This window comes from Heterodontus francisci, chromosome 32 (assembly GCF_036365525.1).
Source record: "Heterodontus francisci isolate sHetFra1 chromosome 32, sHetFra1.hap1, whole genome shotgun sequence".
NCBI classification, from domain to species: domain Eukaryota; kingdom Metazoa; phylum Chordata; class Chondrichthyes; order Heterodontiformes; family Heterodontidae; genus Heterodontus; species Heterodontus francisci.
In genome coordinates, this window is record NC_090402.1 from 15,178,979 (window position 1) to 15,199,546 (window position 20,568).

The window sequence follows — 20,568 nt, forward strand, 5'->3', positions numbered from 1 at the left end:
GTGCCACGGGCTAGTGAGCATATGAATAGGAGGTTAGAGCAGATGAATGCATGGTTGAACAGAAGGTGCAGGAGGGAGGGCTTTAGCTTCCTGGATCACTGGGCCTGTTTCTGGAGAAGGTGTAATCTGTACAAGATGGACAGGTTGCACTTGAACTGGAAAGGGACTAACATCCTTGCTGGGAGGTTTGCTAGTGCTGTTGGGGGGGTTGGGGGGGGGGGGGGTTGGTGGCGGTGTGCTTTAAACTCATTTGGCAGGGGGATGGGATACAGAGTGGAGGTACAGTAGGGGGTGATGCACAGTCAAATAAGAAGAGAAGCAAAGTCAGAGGGCAGAGTAAATGTAGAGCTGTTAAGGCTCAAGCAAATAATGCAAGGCTGGATTGTATCTATTTTATTGCAAGGAATCTTACCAGTAAGGCAGATGAATTGACGGTGTTGATTAACACATGGAATTATGATATTATTGCTATCTGAGACATGGTTGAGAGAAGGGCAGGGCTGGCAGCTTAATATCCCAGGGTATAGAATCTTCAGATGTGATAGGGGAGGGGGTAAAAGAGGAGATAGCATTGCACTGTTGATTAAGGAGTCAATTACTGTAGTAAGGAGGGATGTTATCTTAGAAGGTTCCTCTAATGAGGCCATATGGGTAGAACTTAAAAACAAAAAGGGGGCAATCACTTGGCTGGGAGTGTACTACAGGCCTCCAAACAGTCAGGGAGAGATAGAGGAGCAGATATGTAGGCAAATCTCAGAGAGCTGCAAAAATAATAGGGTAATAATAGTAGGGGATTTGAACAGGGAGGGGATAGTGTTAGTGCAAAAAGCTTAAAGGGGGCAGAATTCTTCAAGTGCATTCAGGAGTGCTTTTTGAGCCAGTACGTAGAAAGTCCTACAACAGGAGGAGCGGTACTGGACTTAATCCTAGAGAATGAAGCCGGACAAGTGGTAGAAGTGGCAGTGGGGGAACATTTCGGGGATAGTGACCATAACTGTGTAAAGATTTACGGTAGTTATGAAAAAGGACAAAGATGGACTAGAAATAAAAGTACTGAATTGGGGGAAGGCAGATTTCAATATGATAAAACAGGATCTGGCCAAAGTGGACTGGGAGCAGCTTCTTATAGGAAAGTCTGCATCAGACCAGTGCGAGTCATTCAGAAAGGAAATAGTGAGGGTTCAGGTCCAACATGTTCCTGTAAAGGTGAAGGGTAGGACCAAAAAATCAAGGGAACCCGAGATGTCAAAGGATATAGAGGATTGGATGAAGAAAAAAAAAAGGCTTATGGCAGATTCAAAGCACTGAAAACAGCAGAGGCCCTAGAGGAGTATGGAAAGTGTAGGGGAGTACTTAAAAAAGTAATTAGGAGAGCGAAGAGCGGACATGAAAAATCACTGGCAGACAAGATAAAGGAAAATCCCAAGGCGTTTTATAAGTATGTTAAGGGAAAGAGATAACCAGGGAAAATGTGGGGCCCATTAGGGATCAAAGAGGCAATCTGTGTGCAGCCGGAGGACAGAGGTGAGGTTACTGTGTTTACTATAGAGAGGGACGATGTAGGTGTAGTGATCAGGAAGGGAGATTGTGATATACTTGATCAAATTAGCATTGAAAAGGAGGAAGTATTAGCTGTATTAGCAGGCTTAAAGGTGGATAAATTCCCAGGCCCAGATGAGATATATCCCAGGCTGCTATGTGAGGCACGGGAGGTGATAGCAGGGGCTCTGACAAATTTTCAAATCCTCTCTGGTCACAGGAGAGGTACCAGAGGATTGGAGGACAGCAAATGTGGTACCATTATTCAAGAAGGGTGGCAGGGATAAACCAGGTAATTATAGGCCTGTGAGTCTGTCAGTGGTAGGGAAATTATTGAAAAAAATTCTGAGAGACAAGATTAATCTCCACTTGGAAAGGCAGGGATTAATCAGGGATAGTCAGCATGGCTTTGTCAGGGGGAGATCGTGTCTAACAAATTTGATTGAATTTTTCAAGGAGGTGACTAGATGTGTAGATGAGGGTAAAGCAGTCGATGCGGTCTACATGGACTTCAGTAAGGCTTTTGATAAGGTCCCTCACGGGAGATTGGTTAAGAAGCTAATAGCCCATGGGATCCAGGGTAATTTGGCAAATTGGAACCAAAATTGGCTTAGTGGCAGGAGGCAGAGGGTGATGGTCAAGGGTTGTTTTTGCGAATGGAGGACTGTGACCAGTGGGGTACCACAGGGACCAATGCTGGGACCCTTACTGTTTGTAGTGTACATTAATGATTTAGACGTGAATATAGTAGGTATGATCAGTAAGTTCACAGACATGAAAATTGGTGGTGTCATAAGTAGTGAGGAGGAAAGCCTTAGATTACAGGTCGATATAGATGGGCTGGTAAGATGGGCGAAGCAGTGGCAAATGGAGTTTAATCCTGAGAAGTGTAAGGTGATGCACTTTGGTAGGACTAACAAGGCAAGGGAATATACAATGGATGGTAGGACCCTAGGGAGTACTGAGGGACCTTGGGTGCTTGTCCATAGATCACTGAAGGCAGCAGCACAGGTTGATAAGGTGGTTAGGAAGGCACATGGGATACTTGCCTTTATTAGCCGAGGCATAGAATATGAGAGCAGGGAGGTTATGTTAGAGCTGTATAATACATTGGTTAGGCCACAGCTGGAGTACTGTGTACAGTTCTGGTCACCACACTATAGGAAGGATATGATTGCACTGGAAAGGCTGCAGAGGAGATTCACCAGGATGTCACCTGGGCTGAAGCATTTCAGTTATGAAGAGAGACTGGATAGGCAAGGGTTGTTTCCTTGGAGCGGAGAAATTTGAGGGGGGACCTGATTGAGGTATACAAAATTATGTGGGGCATTGATAGGGTAGATAGGAAGGAACTTTTTCCCTTAGCAGAGGGGTCAGTAACCAGGGGGCATAGATTTAAGGTAAGGGGCAGGAGGTTTAGAGGGGCAATAAGGAAAAATGTTTTCACCCAGAGGGTGGTTGGATTGTGGGGAATTGTAGAACTGGAGGAAGTTACAGAGATAGGAAGAGCTCAGACAGTAGGGGAATTTAACTATGAAACAGGAAATTTTAAATTTGAGGCATTTGGGAACAGTTGCAAGAACAAGGTTTATGGGCAACCATGACTTTGCATGGTATAGGATAGGATTTAATGAACTATACACTTGCATCTATGATTTTTCCACTGCAATTTTACATAATTTTAAAAATCAATAATAAATGACATTGAGCTTAATTTTGACGTACATTTATCATCAGTATTTACCATCTGCAACAAATGAAGACATCTCCACCATACTTTGCCTCATCCTTAGTGTTAATGCGATCAGGAAATCCTCCTCGAGACATTTTTAATAAGAAACAGAAGGATTTATCATCGAGCTGAATACAAGCTTACAATATTTAGTTGAAGTATCTCACTCTCTCTATGGAAAATATTCTTCTCAGTTTAGGAGGGGGAGCAGCTAACTTAAACACAGAGGATGATCAGAAAAAGGAATACAATCCTAAATGAGATGCACAGGAAAAAAAGTGAATGGTCACTTTCCTAACCTGCCCCACTTTATGGAACTTAGTTCGATATTAGACTCTTCTCCTCCTCTCCCCTCCCCATCGGTAATGATTGACTGTACTGGCCACTCTCTGACATCGTCCAGGTAACCATCCTTCATGTGGTGGTATTTTATTTCAATCCACCATCACCCTGTCAGTCAGGGTGCTTGTAGCCACTCGCCATTCCCATTTCAACAAGGATAATTTAAGGTATGAATGCCTAATCAGCAGCAATTGAAAATTAAAAATATACTGTAAGAAGGGAGAAACAGATTTGTCATCATCACTTGGCTCAATGAAAATGTCAGTGAATCATTAGACTTGACATCCAGCATTCCATTACCTTGCTGATTTTGTGTTATCAGATTGAACATTAAACAGGGTGTTGGCTGCAAGCATCCCAGCAGAGTGAATGAACTTTTTTTTGGGAAGTATTCCTTTAATAATATATGGCAGTAATAATAATGTGCAGTATAAAACTGCTCTTCAAAAGTAAGTTCAATAACTGCAGTGCATTGCGTGATCCAATATTTGCTGCATTATCAGATAAATACTCACAAAAGCCCTGGTGTACTGATTCAGGTCACCGTTTATAGCCCTCGTGAAAGCTTCTTTCATAAAATTTGGTGGTGAGAAGTCAGGAAATCCCTGCCCCAGGTTGACAACTGCATGATCAGCAGCAAGCTGTGTAAATTCTATCCTGAAAACATCGGAAAGAAACACACATCAGAAATCCGTTTAGCTATTTATACACCTCTCTCCCTGGTACTACTCAGCACAACTGCCCGACTACAAGGGGAGCAAGTCATTAGGTACCAGGCATCTCTGGTAATTCTGTTTTACAACTGACTGCTAACCGGTTCAAGAGTGGTCAAGGTCAGCCAAATCTCAGGTTCTTCTCTGCTGTAAAATGGGCGACAGAACCACCTCCATTTTGCACCTCCCCCAAAGATCAGATGAACAGCAGCATCTTCTGTGACGTATTCCATAGTGAGGGCTAAATTGGGTAGCACTTGAGAATGGGCCTGCTTAACCTGCGCCCAATGAAAAGCAGGCAGCATGGCATCATGTTGACTGGCTGCACACATCAACAAGGGCCCCAAAATGGATACCTGCTGGCATTATTTATAGCTGGCCTGCACTGCTTAAAGCTAGCCGCAATTCTTAAAAGGGGAGGTGCATTGTGGACGGAGCATGTGCTGGCAGTCCGCAAAGCAACGTGTGTGCAGTCAGTGGGTACCCTGCACAATGGGGAAGCCTGCAATTTGAGCAAACCCAGGTGCTTGTCTCTGGCAAGAGAAAATGAAATGAAGTTGGCACACTTTGAATAGAGAGCGTCAGCGATCTCCCTTAGCAAGAGTGAATGGCAAACTGCTCGATGTTGCGAATATCTCTAGCATCAGCCTGGAAGGAGCCAGGCCCATAAAAGCTCAACGCCAACAGTCACTGGCAATGTGGTCCTTGCCCTGTTCTGCGGTTGAAGTTACGGCTGCAGAAGTCAACAGATTTCAGAGAGGACCTTGTTAGCAAACTGCAGATGTCTCATATTGTTCCTTGCTGAGGTTCAGGTAGCATAATTGCTCCCTGCATAGTCTGGGTGGATGTGGTCTCCTGCTGAACGCTCTTCTCCCCCTTCTAGCAGTTTGTCCTGCGCTGCATGGCCTCTTCTCATTTTCTCAGTCACACTCAATTCCAAGGGGAATGCCTATAATTGCACCCATGTCTGGGAGCAACAAGTTTGTGCAAAAGCCTTGAAGTAAGCAAAACGTACTTCAGCAGCTGCCACACCACTTCCTGTAGAGTTCTGAAACTTGAAACAGCGATGAAAAGCACCAAAAGCATGTAGAATTGGAGCAATACCTAGAAGAAGTTAACCAGCAACTAATCTGTAGTAGCTTTGGAGTTCCAAAGAAGGGTCACTGACCCGAAACGTTAACTCTGCTTCTCATTCCACAGATGCTGCCAGACCTGCTGAGTGGTTCCAGCATTTCTTGTTTTTATTTCAGATTTCCAGCATCCGCAGTATTTTGCTTTTATTATAATCTGTAGTAGCTGATGATCTCTTGAAATAGCACTGATGGGGTATCCTTCCTGCTAATTAATGCATGTTCAGCTGTGCAAGCTTAAGCAAGACTGTCCACTGGAGTGCTGAGCTGCCAAATGGCAGCACTGCTGTCAAATCAGCTTTGCACACTGACTGACATCATGATCTGCCTTCTATGCATACTTCCGGCAGATGGTCAATTTGCAGACTAACATCCACACTAAGATGGTGTCCAGCATGATGCACATCACGAATGTGCATGCATGCCGCAAACACTATTTTGGACCTTTAAGGGCACTTGTAGCACCCAAAAATGGACGCTAAGGTATGATCCCTGTGGAGACCACTAACAAACCAGAAGAATTGAATCCACTGACTGACAACTGAAGAAACAAAAATGGACAAGATTTCACTTTTACAAGTTATACTTAACACTCAAACCAAAACCAACATAAATTAAACATGAACAGTTAAATCTTGGTCAACATATATATCTTAATTATCAGATGCAAAGATAGCCCTTACAAATCCTCTGAGCAGTCCCATCAGCAAGAGGGCACCGAACAGTCCCAAGTATATCAAAATCAGGAACTTCAAAAGGTGGTTTTCCAGGTCCTGTCCTCCAGGATGCAGATACGGAAGTAATGACGTGCCATTGATAGCGAGCGATGCAATCTTCCCTTTAACGATTCACCTCAGCTTCGACCACAACCGTCCTGATGGCAAGGTTCCACTGATAACTCTAAGTCATCAAAGACAGCTGCCGTAAGTCATAATCGCCAATGGTGAGCTCTCAGAATCCAATTTCCTAAGCTTTCCCAGAACTCTGTGGAGCTTTCAGTTTCATATGCAGTAAATAACTGTCTCAGAATAAAAACACAAGCCTTGAATCCAAAGTCATAGCACCTAACAGTCCATTCAACAGGTCAGCTGTATAGAAAGCAGTCTGTACACGAGGACTCCATCACACTACTGAACCCTATTTCTTGCCCACTAAGTTTAAAAAAAAATAATCTATAACTTTAAACAAAAACAAATTTGAGCGGCATTGACAGAGTGGATAGTCAGAAGCTTTTTCCCAGGGTGGAAGAGTCAGTTACTAGGGGACATAGGTTTAAGATGCGAGGGGCAAAGTTTAGAGGGGATGTGCGAGGCACGTTTTTTTACACAGAGGGTGGCGAGTGCCTGGAACTTGCTGCCAGGGGAGGTGGTGGAAGCAGATACGATAGCGACGTTTAAGAGACATCTTGACAAATATATGAATAGGAAGGGAATAGAAGGATATGGGCCCCGGAAGTGCAGAAGGTGTTAGTTTCGGCAGGCATCAAGATCGGCGCAGGCTTGGAGGGCCGAATGGCCTGTTCCTGTGCTGTACTGTTCTTTGAAACATCCCTAAAGCCATAAAAAATATTGAGTCATGAAACCGTAAGGGTTTACACAACATCCCCCTTGCATTATCAATTTTTTGAGTACACAATGTGAAGAATCATGCCACTGCCACAGCGAATATGGGAAAGTGGCAGGTATGTTGCCCCATGATATTCTATCCATTGATATCTGGCAGCAGGCAAGATTCCTCAATGCCTTTATGTAATCAGGAAATTGCCCCCATAAGCAAAACATCAATTTACCAAAGATTCTTGTCTAATCCTTCAATTCTCTGAGAATGTATCTGTTGGGACATCTTTACCTGAATAATGCATAGAGAACAGATGTCATTTACAACAGTCAAATATATCAAAATCAAGCAATTAAATAGCAAACAAACCAGAACAAAAAAATGAACTACCCCATGGTAGGCTGATGGAGAAAGTGAAGTCGCATGGGGTCCAGGGTGTACTAGCTAGATGGATAAAGAACTGGCTGGGCAACAGGAGACAGAGAGTAGCAGTGGAAGGGAGTTTCTCAAAATGGAGACGTGTGACCAGTGGTGTTCCACAGGGATCCGTGCTGGGACCACTGTTGTTTGTGATATACATAAATGATTTGGAGGAAAGTATAGGTGGTCTGATTAGCAAGTTTGCAGATGACACTAAGATTGGTGGAGTAGCAGATAGTGAAGGGGACTGTCAGAGAATACAGCAGAATTTAAATAGATTGGAGAGTTGGGCAGAGAAATGGCAGATGGAGTTCAATCAGGGCAAATGCGAGGTGATACATTTTGGAAGATCCAATTCAAGAGTGAATTATACAGTAAATGGAAAAGTCCTGGGGAAAATTGATGTACAGAGAGATTTGGGTGTTCAGGTCCATTGTTCCCTGAAGGTGGCAACGCAGGTCAATAGAGTGGTCAAGAAGGCATATGGCATGCTTTCCTTCATCGGATGGGGTATTGAGTACAAGGGTTGGCAGGTCATGTTACAGTTGTATAAGACTTTGGTTCGGCCACATTTGGAATACTGCGTGCAGTTCTGGTCGCCACATTACCAAAAGGATCTAGATGCTTTGGAGAGGGTGCAGAGGAGGTTCACCAGGATGTTGCCTGGTATGGAGGGCGCTAGCTATGAAGTGAGGTTGAGCAGATTAGGATTATTTTCATTAGAAAGACGGAGGTTGAGGGGGGACCTGATTGAGGTGTACAAAATCATGAGAGGTATAGACAGGGTGGATAGCAAGAAGCTTTTTCCCAGAGTGGGGGATTCAATTACTAGGGGTCACGAGTTCAAAGTGAGAGGGGAAAAGTTTAGGGGGGATATGCGCGGAAAGTTCTTTACACAGAGGGTGGTGGGTGCCTGGAACGCGTTGCCAGCGGAGGTGGTAGACGCGGGCACGATAGCGTCTTTTAAGATGTATCTAGACAGATACATGAATGGGCAGGAAGCAAAGAGATACAGACCCTTAGAAAATAGGCGACATGTTTAGATAGAGGATCTGGATTGGCGCAGGCTTGGAGGGCCGAAGGGCCTGTTCCTGTGCTGTAATTTTCTTTGTTATTGTATATGACCATGATGCTATTGAAAAACAAAGGTTTGGACATCCCAGATAAATAAAACAAAATTCCATGAGCAAACTTGGAGGGGGTTTGGCAGGGGGGGGTGGTACAGTTAATACTGATGAACTAAACGAAGTGCAAGAGATCAATAAACTTGTATTATGGGTGTGTATATAGCAAATTCATTTCAATATAGTTAAGTGTGAGGTGGTACGTGCATTTTGAAGGAATAGGAGTATACGTACTCAATGAAAATTAAGTCTAAATGAAGTGAAGACACAAAAAGGTGCAGATTAACAAATTACTAAAATAGCAATTCAGGTTAACAAGGCCATAAAAAGTGCAAACAAAACACTGGGCTTCATTTCTAAAGGAATAAAATTCAAAAGCAGAGAAGTTATGTTAAACTCATATAGAACCTTGGTAGGCCACATTTCTGGTCTCCATAATACAAAAAAGATGGAGGCACTGGAGAACATGCAAAACAGATTCACAAGGATGATACCAGAACTGACAGGTTATAACTATTTGGAAAGACTGAACAGGCTGGGCCTCCTATCTCTAGAAAAAAGATTAAGAGGGCCGATGTGAAGATGTTGCCACTTGTAGGGGAGTCCAAATCTTGGTGCCAAAATATAAGATAGTCACTAATAAATCCAATAAGGAAGTGAGGATAAACTTCTTCACCCAGCTTGTGGTGGGAATGTGGAACCTGTTACCACAAGGAATAGTTGAGGTGAACAGCTGAGAGCATTTAAGGGGAAGCTCAACAAGTAGATGAGGGGAAAAGGAATAGGATGAGATGATGCAAGATATGAGGAGGCTCGTGTGAAGCACAGCACCGGCACAAACCAGTTGGGCTGAATGGCCTGTTTCTGTGCTGCAAAATTCTATGTAACACAGAGTTGTTGATGTATTTGCAACACTGTTGCAGAAGACAGCAGATCAGGGCATCAATCCACACATCAGTTAGAATTGATGGTTACAAATTCTGAATATCTGATATAAAAAGGATACATAAAAGGTACAACAAACTTTGGGAAAATTCTTAACAAGCTCAGAATGGCAGTAGGAAAAAACTTGCTTTTATACAGTGCCTTTCATTTCTTTGGGACATCTCAAAGCACCTCACAGGTAATGAATTACTTCTGAAGCAAAGTCACTGCCAATATTGTTACGTGGACAAAAACGGCAGCCAATATGCACAAGAAAGGTCCCACAAAACAGCGATGTGACAATTAACTGATTAATCTTTTCTGGTGGTGTTGATTGAGGGATAATTTTCAGCTAGGACATTGGGAATACTCCCCATCTCTTTTCTGAATAGGATGTCTTGCAGCTGGGGTCTTAGTTTAACATAGGGTTGTCCAACCTCTTTGGGCGAGGGCTGCATTATGATTTTTGCCTGGCGCAGGGGGCCGGTGAGCAAATTTCAAAAGAGAAAGGCATTAAAAATTTCTCTTACTAATAAAACAACAACAAATGTGCATTTTTGTGAAGAAGCTTTAAATGAGAAGACTAATCTATTGACTTACTTTCTCGTCACTATACTGAAAGCTGATTTAGGTGACACACCTGGCATTGCTTGTGCTTTAATAAGTAGTCAATCTCTGCCCACACACTTGACGGAGCAATGCAGAGTATTCTGGATAGATGCCGATCTGTCAGGAGAGACCTTGATTTCTCTCCCCTCTCCGTGTGTGCGGGTCTCGTTCTCTCTTCCTGCCACCCTCCCCACCCCCACCCCACCCCCCCGGCCTACTCTAGGACTAGAGGACATAGATTGAAAGTTTTGTGCAAAAGATGCAGGGGGAATATGAGGAAGCACCTTTTTACGCAGCGGGTGGTAATGACCTAGAACTCGCTGCCCACAAGGGTGGCAGAAGTGGAGACGATCAACGACTTCAAGAGGAAGTTGAATGGCCAACTGAGAGAAATAGACCTCCAGGGCTTCAGGGAGCGGAACTGACTGCAGAGCTCTGTGGAGAGCCGGCCTGGGCTCGATGGACAAAATGGTGTCCTTCTGTGCTGTTCATAAATGACTTTTGACTCTCTCTTACACCCCCCCCCCCCCACTCCCATCTCCCTCCCTCTCCCCGTCTGTCTGTCTGTCGCTCGGTCACCCCCCCCCCCCCCGTCTCCTTCTCCCATCATTCTCTGTATCTCTCCCCACCTTGGTCTCCAGCATTCCCCGCTCCCCACTCAGTGTTACCTGCTCCCCCTGTCCCCCTCTCTCCATCCTCCTTTGTCTTTCCCTCTCTCTGTTTCCACCCCCACCATCCCCCAACCCCCCCACTCTGTAATAAGATGGCAAAGGGAAATTTCAATCTCCAGTCACTGTGAGGACGAGGAACGGCCCCGGGAACAGTTCCCACCCGCGGGCTGGATGGAAACCTTTGGTGGGTTGGATCCTGGCCCGCAGGCTATATGTTGGACAAGCTTAGTTTAATGTCTCATCTAGAAGATTGCACCCTCCAGTAGTGCAGTTCCCGCCCCCCCCCCCAGTAACAAGTAGTAGACAGAAAAAACATCAGTGAACCGGCAATGAAGATAAAATGAAACAAAAAGTGGAGGGGAATGGGCAGTGCAGAACATATAGTCAGCCAACGCTGAGCAAGAGGGAGTATCACCTGGCAAAAAGGGGAATGAAAGGAGTCTGTTGGGGAATTTTTGGCTGTCAACAGGGAACAGTGCATACTTCATTCTGTGATGTGCCTTCAGATATTGTTTCTTCACTAAAGGCACAATATACATGCAAGTCGTTAATCTGCCATTCTAACTTTGCACAAAATACCATGCTCTTATTTGTTCGAATATCACTGCTGTACACTTTCATTTGCTAGAATCACCCAACTTCAAATACATGCAGCTAGAACTAACACTAAATTCATCATAAATAAAAACAGAAAATGCTGGAAATACTTAGCAGGTCAAGCAGCAGCTGTGGAGAAAGAAACAGAGTTAACATTTCAGGCGATGGCCTTTCATCAGAACTAGGAAAAGTGAGAAACGTAATAGGTTTTGAGCAAGTGAAAGAGGGGAGGGTGGGAAAAAGTACACGAAAGAAGGTCTATGATAGGGTGGAGGGCAGGAGAGATTAAATGACAAAAGAGCCGGTGGTGCAAGGCCAAAGGGAATGGTAATGGGACAAATAAAGAAACAAAAGGCATGCCAAGAGGAGTTATGAATGGCATAATGATGAACAGCTGCCGTTCAAAAGCAAAACAAAGGAAGAGAAAAATTACAGTAAGACCAATACCTGCAAAGAAAAAGGAAAAATGGGAGCAGAAATTACTGTCTGAAATTGTTGAACTCAGTATTGGGTCCGGTAGGCTATCAAGTGCCTAACTGAAAGACAAAGTGCTCTTCCTCAAGTTTACATTGAGTTTCATTGGAACAGTGCAGGAGGCTGAGGACAGAGAGGTTAGTGTGAGAGCAAGGTGGAGAATTAAAATGACAGACAACCGGAAGCTCGGGGTCATGCTGCGGACTGAACGGAGGTGTTCGGCAAAGCGTTCACCCAATCTGCATTTGGTCTCCCCAACGTAGAGCAGACCACATTGTGAGCAGCGAATAGAGTATCCGTAATTGAAAATAGTACAAGTAAATCACTGTTTCACCTGGAAGGAGTGTTTAGGGCTTTGGATGGTGAGAAGGGGTGGGGATGAAAGGGAAGGTGCCGTGTGAAGCGGAGGGGCTGTTGGAGATGATTGAAGAATGGACCAAGGTGTTGTGGAGTGAATGGTCCCCTTGCAATGCTGAAAGGAGAGAGGAGGGCAAGATGTGTTTGGCGGTGGCATCACGCTGGAGGTGGCGGAAATGGTGATGGATGATTCATTGAATATGGAGACTGGTGGGGTGGAAGGTGAGGACAATGGAACCCTATCATAATTCTGGGAGGGGGTGGGGGAGAGAAGTGCACAAAATGGGGCAGACAGGGTCGCGGTCCCTGTCAACCATGGTGAGAGAGAATCCTCGGTTGAGGAAAAAGGAAAGCACATTAGAAATGCTGGTATGGAAGGTTGCATCATAACAGATCTAACGGAGAAACTGGGAGAACGGAATGGAGTCCTTACAGGAAGCGGAGTGTGAGGAAGTGTAGTCAAGGTGGCTGTGGGAGTCAGTGGCCTTACAGTGAATACTTCTTCGGCCTCCTTATCTCGAGAGACAATGGATACACGCCTGGAGGTGGTCAGTGGTTTGTGAAGCAGTGCCTGGAGTGGCTATAAAGGCCAATTCTAGAGTGACAGGCTCTTCCACAGGTGCTGCAGAGAAATTTGTTTGTCGGGGCTGTTACACAGTTGGCTCTCCCCTTGCGCCTCTGTCTTTTTTCCTGCCAACTACTAAGTCTCTTCGACTCGCCACATTTTAGCCCCGTCTTTATGGCTGCCCGCCAGCTCTGGCGAACGCTGGCAACTGACTCCCACGACTTGTGATCAATGTCACAGGATTTCATGTCGCGTTTGCAGACGTCTTTAAAGCGGAGACATGGACGGCCGGTGGGTCTGATACCAGTGGCGAGCTCGCTGTACAATGTGTCTTTGGGGATCCTGCCATCTTCCATGCGGCTCACATGGCCAAGCCATCTCAAGCGTCGCTGATTCAGTAGTGTGTATAAGCTGGGGGTGTTGGCCGCCTCGAGGACTTCTGTATTGGAGATACAGTCCTGCCACCTGATGCCAAATATTCTCCGGAGGCAGCGAAGATGGAATGAATTGAGACGTCGCTCTTGGCTGACATACGTTGTCCAGGCCTCGCTGCCATAGAGCAAGGTACTGAGGACACAGGCTTGATACTCAGGTTCAGGTATCCACCCAAATCCTAGGAAGATCATAATCATAGAATCACAGAATTGTTTCAGCACAGAAGGAGGTCATTCTGTCCATCGTGTCTGCGCTTTCTCTCTGAATGAGCAATTCACTTAGTACTATTCCCCCGCCTTCTCTCCGTAACTCTGTACATTCTTCCTTTTCAAATAACTATATAATTCCTTTTTGAATGCTTCAAATGAACCTGTCTCCACCATACTCTCTGGCAGCGCATTCCAGATATTAACCACTTGCTGCGTGAAAATGTTTTTCCTCATGTTGGCATTGCTTCTTTTGCCAATTACCTTAAATCCTTTCATGAGTGGGAACAGTTTTTCACGATCCACTCCGTCCAGGCCCCCATCAAGGAAAACAGTCCCAACTTCTCCAACTTCTTCAATGCCTTCACATCATTCCTAAAATGCAGCACCCAGACTGGATTTAATGCTCCAGTTGAGGCTGATAGCAGTGTTTTATATAATTTAAAACATAACCTCCTTGCTCTTGTACTCTCTGCCCCTATTAATAAAGCCCAGGATACTGTATGCTTTATTAACCGCGCTCTCAACCTGTCCTACCGCCTTCAATGACTTATGCATGTATACACCCAGGTCCCTCTGCTCCTGCACCCCGTTTAGAGTTGTACCCTTTATTTTACATTGTCTCTCCATGTAGCATAGATAAAGAAGAAACAATGGATATGGTGTTTCTGGATTTTCAGAAGGCTTTTAATAAAGCCCCACACAGGAGGTTAGTAAAATTAGAACACATGGGATTGAGGGTAATATACTGGTATGGATTGAGAACTGGTTAATAGACAGAAAACAGAGTAGAAGTAAACGGGTCATTCTCAGGATGGCAGGCTAATAGCAGAGGGGTACCGCAAGGATCGGTACTGGAGCTAGAGCTGTTCTACATCTATATATCTATATCCTTCCAAACCTGCGACCTCTACCACCTCGAAGGACAAGAGCAGCAGATGCATGGGAACATCACCATCTGCAAGTTCCCATCCAAGTCACAAACCATCCTGACTTGGAACCATATCGCCGTTCCTTCACTGTCGCTGGGTCAAAATCCTGGAACTCCCTTCCTAACAGCACTGTGGGTGTACCTACCTCACATGGACTGCAGTGGTTCAAGCAGGCAGCTCACCACCACCTTCTCAAGGGCAATTAGGGATAGGTAATAAATGCTGGCATAGCTAGTGATGCCCACATCCCATGAATGAATTTTTAAAAAATGATTTGGATGTGGGGACCGAATGTAATATTTCCAAGTTCGCTGATGACTCAAAACTAGGTGGGAATGTAAGTTGTGAGGAGAATACAAGGAGGCTTCAAGGGGATTTGGACAGGTTAAGTGAACAGGCAAGAACATGGCAGATGGAATATAATGTGAATAAGTGTGAAGTGATCCACTTTGTCTTTTTGTTTCTATTCTACCAGAGTATTTCTTAAATGGTGAGAGGTTGTGAAGTGTTGATGTCCAAAGGAACCTGGGTGTCCTTATTCATGAGTCACTAAAAGTTAGCATGCAAGTGCAGCAAGCAATTAGGAACGCAAATTGTAAGGTGGTCTTCACCACAAGGGTTTTGAGTACAGGAATAAAGAAGTCTTGCTGCAATTGTATAGAGCCTGAGACCACACCCGGAGTATTGTGTACAGTTTTTGTCTCATCATCTAAGGAAGGATATATTTGCCATAGAGGGAGTGCAAAGCAGGTGCACCAGACTATTCCCTGGAAGGGTGGGATTGTTTTAAGAGAGATTGAGGAAACTGGGCCTGCATTCTCTAGAGTTTCGAAGAATGAGAGCTGATCTTATCGAAACATACAAAATTCTTACAGATGTGTCAGGGTAGATGTGGACAGGATGTTTCCCCTGGCTGGCAAGTCTGGAACCAAGGAACACAATCTCAGAATAAGGGGTAGGCCATTTAAGACTGAGATGAGGAGGAATTTCTTCACTCAGAGGGTGATGAATCTTTAGAATTCTCTACCCCAGAAGGCTGTGGAAGCTCAGTCACTGACAGTTCAAGACAGAAATCGATAGCTATCTGGATATTAATGACATCAAGGGATATGGGGATAGCATGGGCAAATGGCATTGAGGTAGATGATCAGTCATGATCCAAATGAATGGTGAAGCAGGCTCGATGGGCTGAATGGCCTACTCCTGCTCCTATGTTCCCATATCAGTTTTCAATGCAGCACTTAGCAAGCAAGCCCCAGTCTAGAAGCTGAATACATTACCAAGACTGACAATGCACTGTATTACTGAATGTTTCACCAAGGACGTCCTCCTTTGGACAAAACATTAAGCTAAGGCCCTGTGTACCTAATCAAGTGGCAGATTCTGTAGTACTATTTGATGAGAAGCAGTGAGCTTTCTCCTGATTTCCAGGGCAACATTCTCCTTCCAACCAAAATCACCAAAAGCAAATTAATTGGTCATTATTGACTATGAGAACCTGCTCTGTGCAAAGTGGTTTCTGTGTTTTGCTAAGTTACTGTCATCTTATTTATACATGACACGCTTTTAAAAGATTACTAAAGACATCTTCCTTCCTTTACAGCTACTCAATGCTTCGTAGCTAAGATATTGCAGAAAGAGAACGATTCACCTTTTTCCTATGCAAAATGTTGCTGATCAAGTTGTTACTTCTTATGATTGTTTGTGTTTGTCTCCTAAACATATCAGCTGTCTCTTCCGTAACCAGGCCTGTTTATAATCCATCCAGTCTTCTGACCATCATCTGATGAAAATTAAAGGACACACGATGAATATCCGTATATACACTGAATAGCCTTAGAATATGAGACACAGTCAGCAGAAAACAATTCTTCGTTAACGAGCAGTAATATACTAGGAAGAACATTAACACACAATATGAATCTTGGCACAATGTCTATGTTACAAAATGCTGAGAAGCAAGGTTCTTTTCCCTAACTTTGTATAGATTTGGGTAAAGTATAAACAAAGCACAAGGGGAGAGCCAACTGTGTAACAGCCCTGACAAACAAATTTCTCTGCAGCACCTGTGGAAGAGCCTGTCACTCTAGAATTGGCCTTTATAGCCACTCCAGGCGCTGCTCCACAAACCACTGACCACCTCCAGGCGCTTACCCATTGTCTCTCGAGACAAGGAGGCCAAAGAAGAAGAAGCTATACAGAACAACAATATCTGTGCACAGCTTTGTCAAATGTTGTCTGATAATGCCCTTGTGAAGCCAATTGGGAGATTTTCTGTTAAAGGCGCTATATAAATCCAAGTTGTCATAGAAATATTTTTCAAAGTAGTTTTATAATAATGGCAAACAGCAGGGAATTAACGGAAATAGATTTAATTTTATCTAGCAAAAAGAGCCAGACTAAATTCCCAACCAATTATTTTGCATAAAATTAAATATCTCTGAAAAAGCTTAATAGCAATCAAAAGGCAGCTTTTAAGTGCATCAGTTTTACATCCATTTACCTGTAGAGATTGGTGCATTATGAGGAAGGCAGTTACATAAAAGGTAACAAGAAAACATATCCACTATATAAACTTATTCAAGTTCTTCCACGCTCTTAATGATATTACTACACCTCATGCACTATTTCCACAGATCATAAACTACAGTCTGAATAGCTCAATGAGCTATTCCAGTGAGTAGTAAGCTAACTTGACTGTTGATCTGCACTTGAGTCAGCCTACCTCAACAGCGTGAAGAGGCAGCAAAAGATGTACTGCCAAAAGTCTCAGTACCCCTAAGTTAGGGAAACGATCAGCTAGGGTGCTGGATCATTGGGTAGAGAAAGGTTAGGGACTGGGCTTGGTGCCTTTGCCCCCAAACCCCAGACTGCCAGCACTCAGTCAAGCTTCATGCATGAGTAATGACCACTTGGACAAGGTGCGACAGAGCATATGAAGCTCGTAAAACCATGCTCCAGAAAAAAGACATTACCTTCAGGAAATTGAGAGAAAAATAGGTGAGCAAATCATTATTTTTTTTTAGGAAAAAAAATGCCCATTGTTTTCAGGGCTCCCCACAAACAGCTCCCTTGCCATTGTTTCCACTCCCACCCCAGCCTACTATTTCAGGTTGTTTGGAACTTCAATGTACTGTTTGAAGTTGAGCTTTCGACCCCATATTCTCTCCATCAGAATGATTGCCTATGTTACAGAAATGTAAGTAAGCAATCAGTGCTCCTGGCTCAGCCCATCTTTTGTTGAAACCCTAATCCATGGTAGCGGAACCTTAAGAGTTAACTATTCAAATGTTTTCCTGGCCGCCTCTGATCCACAATTCTGCATGAACTTCTGCTCATACAAAGCTCTGCTGCCTGTATCCGATCCTGCACGAAGTCCCACTCGCCCATTTCGTTTGTGTTCGCTGGAGTACATTGGCTCCCACTCTCCCAACGCCTCCAATTTAAAATTCTCATCCTCATGTTGACGTCCCCTTGACGTTCAATGGCATTACCATTGCTGAATCTCCCACTATCAACATCCCGGGGATCACCATTGACCAGAAACTGAACTAGATCAGCCACATAAACACTGTGGCTGCAAGAGTAGGTCAGAGGCTGGAAATTCTGTGGCAAGTAACTCACCTCCTGACTCCTCAATGCCTGTCCACCATCTACAAGGCACAAGTCAGGAGTGTGATGGAATACTCTCCACTTGCCTGGATGAGTGCAGCTCCAACAATACTCAAGAAGCTCAAAACCATCCAGGCCAAATCAGCCCACTTGACTGGCACCCCATCCACCACCTTCAACATTCACTCCCTCCACCACTGACGCACAGTGGCAGCAGTGTGTACCATCTACAAGATGCACTGGAGCAACTCACCAAGGCTCCTTCGACAACACCTTCCAAACCCGCAACCTCTACCACCTAGATGAACAAGGGCAGCAGATGCATGGGAACACCACCACCTGCAAGTTCCTCTCCAAGCCATATACCATCCTGGAACCATAATCGCCATTCCTTCACTGTCGCTGGGTCAAAATCCTGGAACTCCCTTCCTAACAGCACTGTTGGTGTACCTACACCCCAAGGACTGCAACGGTTCAAGAAGGCAGCTCACCACCACCTTCTGAATGGCAATTAGGGATGGTCAATAAATGTTGGCTTAGCCAGTGACGGCCACATCCCATGTCTGAATTAAAAAACCCTTCATGCCTTCTCCCCTAGCTCTGAAACCTCCTCCAGCCCCACAACCTTTCAAGAACGCTGCATTCCTCCAACTCTGGCCATGTGCTTCCACTTTCTTTGCCCCACCAGTGGCAGATGCACCTTCTCTGACCAATATTCTGGAATTTCCTCCCTAACACTCTCTCCTTCTCTGCGACCCTCCCTTAAAACCTACCCATTTGATCAAGCTTTTAATCACCTCTCAATATCTCCTTTGGCTCAGTATAAATTTTGATGTGATTGCACTGTGAAGTGTAGCCTTAGGCCATTTTTCTACATCAAAAACACTATAAATCCATTTATCTTTGCTTTTGTCTCTAATTGGCTTGTCAATTAGCATGTCGCATGCTATGGTCTGGACAGGCCGCTAAATTTCCTTATGAAATTAATTCAATTCACAGCTAGAACACTCATCTTTGATATAACAGGTTTTTAAAAAATCTGGGGTGCTGCAGTACATGCATTTTTATCACAAATCTCACTCTGGGAAAAAATTGTGGCTGGCATCAAAGTTCAGATGTAGGAATGTTAGAGGACAATCGTCTGAATGATGGCGTGAATATTTTCCTTAATGCACAAGTTTTGATTATTCTGTCAAAACTTAAACTTACTTGCATTGACTCGCTTCCACGTATTGGGATTGAATGGCTCTGTAAAATACTTTTATACTAACCTCCAAATAAGAAGTTCATGAGTGTACCTTTGTAAGTTCATCTGCAGATGAATTAACACTTCTAAATTTATATTTGTGCATTCACGTGCCTTATTTTCACTACGATTAGAAATAAATCTGCTCTTGGCTCATGTTTGATAAAGTGTGACTCATTTCAAGTAACAAGTCTTTTAATTTGTTTCTTAAAGGGAATCCAACGTCTAACTCGGCTTTGCTTGGGTAGATCAGTGCCCAACTTTGGATTTGGGCAACATTTAGTCAACCACTGAAACCTATAAAATTCTAACAGGATTGATTGATGAAGGAAGGGCAGTGAATGTTATCTATATGGACTTCAGTAAAGCCTTTGACAAGGTCCCTCATGGCAGACTGGTACAAAAGGCGAAGTCACGCGGGATCAGAGGTGAGCTGGCAAGATGGATACAGAACTGGCTCTGTCATAGAAGACAGAGGGTAGCAGTGGAAGGGTGCTTTTCTGAATGGAGGGATGTGACTAGTGGTGTTCCGCAGAGATCAGGAACCTTTGCTGTTTGTAGTATATATAAATGATTTGGAGGAAAATGTAGCTGGTCTGATTAGTAAGTTTGCGGACGACACAAAGGTTGGTGGAGTTGCGGATAGTGATGAGGATTGTCAGAGGACACTGTAGGATATAGATCGGTTGCAGACTTGGGTGGAGAAATGGCACATGGAGTTTAATCCAGACAAATGTGAGGTAATGCATTTTGGAAGGTCTAATGCAGGTGGGAAGTATACAGTAAATGGCAGAACCCTTAGGAGTATTGACAGGCAGAGAGATCTGGGCATACATGTCCACAGTGGAAGTGGCAACGCAGGTGGATAAGAAGGCATATGGCATGCTTGCCTTCATCGGTCGGGGCATACGGTATAAAAATTGGCAAAGTCATTAAATGGTTTAGTTTTAGAGATTGTGAGATCTCTGCTGTTGTGAGTTTGCAGGTGGTAACTCCCAACCTCGGTAACTGATAAGAAAATACATTTTTTTATTTTAAAAAGCGAGACAATTAGAAATAAAACCAAAAAAAACCTTAAAACATTCAAAACTGAACTAAACCGTGGACACGTCAGTTAGGCCCGGTATCGAGAAACTTCGACCAAAGGTCTCAATTGAAGCCTTTCGGCCTCTTGAGTATTTTCAGTTTCGTGTGTTTTTCTTATTCCTCACTTACTGACAATGGCAGCTCCTTCTCACACGATTCGAAGCCAGGCCTAGCCCTTGTTGTTGCGTCCTCCTCCACTCTGGAGCCGGTAGAAAGCCGCAGTGTGACGCCGCTGGCAGGGGCGGACCTCCTCCGGGGAGACACACGCAAACAGGGCGGATCTTTCGCCGGCCCCCC

General features: G+C 44.3%; 1 pseudogene; it reads right to left on the bottom strand.

Moving 5' to 3' along the window:
• The window catches only part of LOC137347657 (kynurenine--oxoglutarate transaminase 1-like), a 40,362-nt pseudogene extending 24,306 nt beyond the window's left edge, over positions 1-16,056 (bottom strand).
• Positions 16,057-20,568: the final 4,512 nt, after the last annotated feature.